The sequence below is a fragment of the Dreissena polymorpha genome, chromosome 4, assembly GCF_020536995.1.
Source record: "Dreissena polymorpha isolate Duluth1 chromosome 4, UMN_Dpol_1.0, whole genome shotgun sequence".
NCBI lineage: Eukaryota > Metazoa > Mollusca > Bivalvia > Myida > Dreissenidae > Dreissena > Dreissena polymorpha.
The window spans coordinates 122,774,178-122,781,529 of NC_068358.1; positions in this window are offsets into that span (position 1 = coordinate 122,774,178).

Here is a 7,352-nt window from a genome sequence, read left to right on the forward strand (position 1 = left end):
TCCCTTGTAGATTTAATTTATCTTTACACGTGTAGATGTGGGCTGGTAAGTATATCGCTGTAGAGTCGCTACACTGAGTAAAAACCCAATCCATTCTGTTCCAACAATCTTCGTATAGTATAACTTGGTGTTGTCCTATCTTCAATCAGATTCGTTTACGTCAGGTAATGTGGTGTATGTACTGGTCTGTAGTGATTAACTATATGTCACTTATCGAAGTTGAGAACTAAAGATTGTCGACACCTTATATTTTTCTGATATTATTTATGGGTATTCAATAATAATAATACAGATTAATGTATTGATTATTTTATAAATGTCATAAATCATGTTTTTACATATGTTCTATTTTGTAAGATCGTCTTTGTAATGTTATCAAAGGACGTTAACGCACGTATGTATTGTTTTTATCTTTGTCATTGTTTAATGTGTTGTAGTTATAAAGCACAAGACAGATACTTTATTTGCAAAATAATCATTATTTATTATTACTGACATGAACTATTCATATTCGTTAAATGCATAACACGTTACGCATTTAGTCTATGGTACAATGGTTATTTAAGTAAAAATTGTGTATCGAAACGTGTTTTCGGCCCCAGTTAATCTCATTTTATATTCATTTGTTTCCAATGTCCTAAATATCAGAATCCCCCAAATCTCAATAGCCGATCTATTTTTATGTAATAATTGATTATATATAACCATTCCGAGAAAAAAACTCAAAACTCGTATTTATGTGTTGTTTTTTTATATACCATGACTATTGTGTCAATAGGGTAACAACTGTACTACAATATTGCAAAATTGATTGTCAAAGATCATAAACTTTATATAACGAATTTAAAAACTATGTCTGTTTTCTAGCTGTTGATTATAATGTGGCAAGCAACAACTCAACAACCATATTCGTGATAACTGAAATATCAATGAAACTGTGATTCGATGCTTTTGTTTCGTTTTCATCTGTAAACTATAGAAGGACTTGAGAGGGGGGATCAGGCAGGCGGATAAAATACTATCGCTCTAATCCGGAAATCCCATCTATACAAGAGTTTAATCATGGCCCTTTGTACGCCCGGTTTAGAAGGTTCCCATAGTACATAGGTGAAAAGTTTGTATGTGGTGAATTTCCTGTGTTTAATGCATTAAGGTCGGAATGTTATACATAAAACAAAACTGTACTCATTTAAATATTAGACGGTTTGAATGTAAATAATGCAACCAGTCGGATGTCCGTTAATGGTTATCACATAACCAAAAATAATAAAGTCACATTTACATTAATTTTAACTTCAATCCCACAATAACCTGTGATTGTCAGTATATATGTCAGTTAACTATTGCTGAAGAACTTTTAACGTCAATTTGTTTTATTCTTATTAGACTAACATCGTTTCCGGACAGAACTACGCTCTTTGTTGCTAATTATTTTACTTAACTCGCTGTGAAATGAAATATGTTTTACAACATTGTAGAAATAATGTTCTGCCTTAAACAATTAAAGCTTTGCTAAAAGTAGTTCGGATCGGGACTTCTTTTATCATCAGCGAGAACGCATGTGTGCTGTCTTTATGAGAAAGGCAATGAATCAAAAGATATAATGATCAAAATGCAACTTTTTCAATAATTTGCGCTTTTCGAAGAAAACAGTTCCGTTAGTTAGAATTTTTTAGTTATAGGATTTTGCACTGCGGTTTCTATGATAAATATTGTAAATATCACAAAGAAAAATAACTCATTCTGGTATCCTGGATTATATAAAGCAAATTTTACCATTGATTCGGACGATCTCCTAGAAATACGTAAACTGTCTCTTCTTGTATTTATTATCAGCTCAGCTGCTTTAGCGATGGCAATGTTACCACTGATTGGGTCTCTGGTGTATTTGTTCGAAACGTCAGTTGAAGCTATTTTCTTCAGCCTTTGAGTTACCGTTGGTAAAGTTGCTTTATCTGCGTAGGCGACTTATACAATCACATGTTGCTTTCAAATGTACAATCAAGATATATCTATACACTCACGAGTGGGTATTTATTTAATATTTGTATTTTGGTATCACTTGTGAGTTTAATTTTAGTATCCTAAAGTGGATTTTATTAAGACAAATATTATTCTGAATAACAAATATCAAAATATAATTATATTTTATTTAGTTTATGATTATAAATATTAATACATTCTACGACGTAAATTGTCCTGTTTCAGATTCACGCGTATTTAACAAATCTTGATCGATAAAACAGAGCGTGCCATTGTCGACAAAGACTTTGATTTTATATAAAATGATCCAACCTACATCGCATCTTAAATAACAATGTAAACATAGGATTCAATACACTTTGTGGTTAAGGAAATTGTGGTTCAAAAGAATATTTTAAACAAACTTCCGGAGACCGTTTAATTTAAAAACTCATCAAGTTCATCTTTCCGTAACGACATCACAAAAAGTCATATGTCTTATCGGTATATTTACAGTCGAAGCTCGATATTGTTGAATGTAGAGGTCGTTTTAGAACGATAACAATCGAGTGATACACATGTATGAACTAACGCGATTATTTCTTACTCTAATACATAATTATATCGGTCCCAGAATGGGTCTTGTTGCGTAATCTTGACAATAACAGTTGTTTTTCCCCTCAAAAGAAACAAGTGCTTAGATTGTGCGAGAATATTTATAATATTCTCTATGAAAGTGAACTTTTACATAAAATGTAAAATTACATTCACTAAATAATGTATCATGATAATTTAAGTATTAGTCAAATGGTGGACACATTTTGGTTTAATAAAAACTTTTACACTGTTTTTGTTCATGTTCTTAAATTAATGATTTTGTTGCATAATATACAATATAAAATGTGTTGCCTAAATTGCTATTTTCGTGATTTATTACGCTATAAGATCCGTTTTACGTTAAATCAATTATCCAAGCCAAGTTGGAACGCAAACAACGTCAACACAGTAGTAATTTTATACATAGTGGTATTGTCATGTATTCTGTCAATTATACATAACATTTACAATTAATAATTTGTTTTCGTATTAATATCAATTTAAGTGTAAGACTTTGGCAAATTAACAATTATTGGTCTGGTTTATTCAGGTTCATTCTGACGTATCCGGTATATGAATCTGTTGACATAATCTTACCAAACAATCTTTTTTCAATATCGATAGCTATATATATAATTTAGCCTCCCATAACTACAATATGTAGATTAATTGCAGCTGCTGCATATACTCTCGTTTGTATTGCTAATGCGTCGAAGCGGTTAAAATACAATTACCTAGCGTCTCCCGTAATTGTGTTTTTGATTTATTAGCACAATTTCGACCGCCTTATATCATATAGAATATAGCACACGTGGCATTCTCCTTAACACGTTGTTGATTTGAATAATTGCGATCAATAAAACAGGGTAAATCGACATCCTCATTCAAAAAGATACCTCAGTGTACCAAGAAAGTATGATCGAACTTTTTATCACCATTCGGCATAGTATTCAGTTTTGTTGTCATCAATCTTGATGAATAACAGAAAAACAAACATAATTTCACAAAACTAGATCAGTGTCATTCAAACCGTGAATACAAGTGTTGCAAATCAATATTTATTAAGCTTAGGGAGTTAAACACAAGCGCCGAAACAAATTGTTAGTTACGATTTGGGTCTTATGGACATGCAGCAAGGGAAATATGGATGTAAACTTTAGTAAAATTCTATATGCCCGATCCATAAATCTTGCTCGATTACCGATCCCGGAAATAACCGAGGAATCTACATTACAAATACAATGTAAACGATATTTTCCAGTATCATTTACAAACGCCTTTACGATTGGGCACAAGCGTTTAATAAAATTGACGAATCTTGGCCACGATTTCGCCATGGCTATTCAGCAGTTGACAATATTTTTTTTCTTCACGCAATGCTTATAAAATATCTTACTGAAACAAAGGGCCGGTTTTATTGTTTATATGTTGATTATTTTATAAAGGCTTTTTTTAAAATTAATCACATTGAATTATTTAAATGTCTCGAAAAAGAGGTTACATGGCAAGTTCCTCTACATTTTTAAATTAGTGTATAATAACTAATAGTAATGTGTAAAGATTTATTTCTCAGGGAGGGGGATGTCCTCGAATTCTTATACAACAACAGAGTTCTTCCCCTTCAACATTGGTACCAGACAGGGAGACACAACAGGTTCAACTATCTTCGATTTATTTAGTGATGAATTATCTGCCCTTTTAAACAAATGTGGATCTAGTATTCTTATTAATAAAAAATACCTTACGTTTTATGTTTAATGTGTGCAGATGATAAAGAAAACTGTTCAAAGGTTACAACAACAATTAAATGTAATAGATACATATTGCGAAAGAAATGGAATGGAAGTCAATTTTAACAAAACCGAAATCATCCTGTTTCGTAAAGGTGGTATCTAACATATTGCGAACGTTGGTATTTGCGGAGACAAAAGGTTGAAACAACATCTTATTAAAAGTACATGAGATTCGTGTTTAACCCTTTCTCATCATAGTCAGTAGGTCTAAATAAGTAACCGTGCAAGCACAGAAAACTATTTCGTTCAATAGTTACGTGTCAAAAATCATATGATTACTTTACCCCCAATGCATATGTTTTAAATATTCGACTCAATGATAACATTGATATAGTGTTATGGCTCTCAGGTCTGGGGCAATAAATTTAAGCAAAAAAAGAATCTGTTCATAATCTCTTTTGTAAAAAATATGTGAAGTTAAATACAAACTTTTACACCTGTATTGCATTCTGAGAATATTGACGACTATCTATATGTATTTCGTACTATTCTAACTGTATAAGGTATTTGCGCAAATTACTGCAAATGCCCAATAATCGTTATCCTAGAAACTGTTATATAATGCTTGTATCCTAAGACGATATCGGTAGGGACTGTTGGGCCACTAAACTAAAAATTATTCTGTTTACAACCGGATTGTGTTACGCCTGGATAAATCAAGAAATATGCGATATCACCTTCTTCATTAATACATTCAAACAACATATTATCGACTGTCGTACACATAGTCGGCATGACTCGATACAAAAGTCAAGTCGATGTTATCATTATTAATACTTTAAAACGCATCTTGATCCCAAGAGATACTTTTCCCTGAATATCCAAACAAAATGTAAACACTGCTTTGCTAAATTCCGCAGTGGTAATAAGAAACTCAATGTTGAAATTGGTACACAGTTCAACTTACCATTTGAATCACGATTATTAACAAAATGTTCAAATGGTGGCATCGAAATAATTGATTGTCAATACCACGCATTTTGTATTGCGATAAGTATTGTTATATAAGGAATTTATGTTCGTGATATTCATTTGCAGAGACATTAGCCGATTTTTACAACATCATGTCTTCGAATAATTGTAACACTTGTAGGAAATTAACTTGTTACCTTTTGTATCTCTCACAGACCATAAACACTTTACTAAATAAACTACTATGTATAACTGATGAGCTTGATATGAGTACTCGTGCTTTGTAGTAAATCTTTAATTTAAACTTCTTTCAATGTGTAAACAGTTATGCTAGGTTCGGCTGAGTGGCAAAATTTAATATTCTGCAGGAAAATGCCAATTTAGTTATAAAAAGGTATTTAGTCAGCGACCTTTTTATCGAAAACAAACTTTTGGTTTCCGTACTAGCTTTCCTGAAAAGAAAACTTAATATAAATATCACTTATGATTGCGCAAGTTTAAAAACAGAAGTGAATGTTAAACTATGTTTCAATTATATGCGCACAAACAACCACAAGCGTGTGTATGTGTATTTACGTCTACTCAAAATAAATAAAACAAAGATTATACAGATTCAACCTCATTAAAGCATATCCCCGGAAAATAATAAAGGTGTAAATTGTTGAACTCACTAAAGATGATGACTTATTTTTAGTTACAGTGGCGAGTGCGTTATTGCCTGATATTCGATTAAAATGTGTTATTACTCAGTCATGTCAGTTGATCTTCTGATTTTGTGAGAAATTAGTAGATAAGTGCTTTGAAACAGATATTATCAAAACATCTATAAGTTATAACCATAACCCATAGTTATTTAATGAGATTTCGTGAGATTCTTTCTTGAAAATCCATTAAAACATACTTTATATTCCATGCATCTAAACAACACACTGTTAGCTGATGATCTACCTCTCTGAATATAAAGCCAGAGACAACATATTTTGTTTAGAAATGTTTATAATTAAAGGCTGGTGTAATACTGCTCTTCTCTTTTGAAAAATAATGGAACAGATTTGAGGTCTTGCGATTAAAAGCTTTAACAATAATTTAATGACTTGCAAAATAAACAATAAAAGAATATCACATTTAAGGTCTTATCGTCTGTCTGTTATTTTTATTCTAATCGACGCACTTACCGAAGTTGTCAGTTTTGACGTTTGTTCGGTCCTCAAAGGAATCTGACTAATAGCTGCTGTCAGAATAAAATTCATTGGGCTATACAAGTAAAGACATCTTGGTCTGTGGAAAGAGAATAAACGCGTAGCCTTGCTTGGTATATAGTCAAACACCATATTTCAGCACCACTTGTCATAAACCTTGTCATGCTTTCAAAAGATCAGAGGCAACAGTATTATCGACACAATCTACACAAAGTATTTATTAAAAATGTTGTCAAGATGCAGTGAGCGATCGAAAGCTTTTGCTTTGCAAATGACTCTCTCTCGCCTGTTCGGAGTTTGGTTACACACGAGTTAACAAATGGGTTCAGCAAATGTTGTTGTAAAAAGATTTGTTTAACTTATTGTTACAGCATATTACGTCCACGGCTTTATGTGAACAAACCCTGCTTTGTCACAAATTTTTGTTTTGCACATGCTTTGTTAGCGAAAGACTACTTTACAAGTCATTCTAAGTCCGGTGCAGGAATGCATTCAACAGAGTAGGAAACATGCCTCACATTTTGTAAAGGAAGACGCCAGTTTATGGTAGATTCGAACGATGTTCAAACAGTATTAAATATCATGATATTTAAAATGTTACACCAGTTTATTCAAAACATAATCACATACTTACATTGAAAAGATACATAGATGCTTTGATATTTGATGCGTTATCCATCGCACAATTTGATAATGAATTTTGTATGTCTGAGAATAAAATAGCAATCAAACCGCAGTGTGTGTATTACACTGGTTTATTTAATTTCAAAACATCACTGCGATTGAAATATCATAAAATAATAACTGTTAGACCCTTACCGTTTTAAAATAAAAGTGTGTTTCAAGGCGAAACACATATTGTAATAATGATGATATATTTATAATTTTA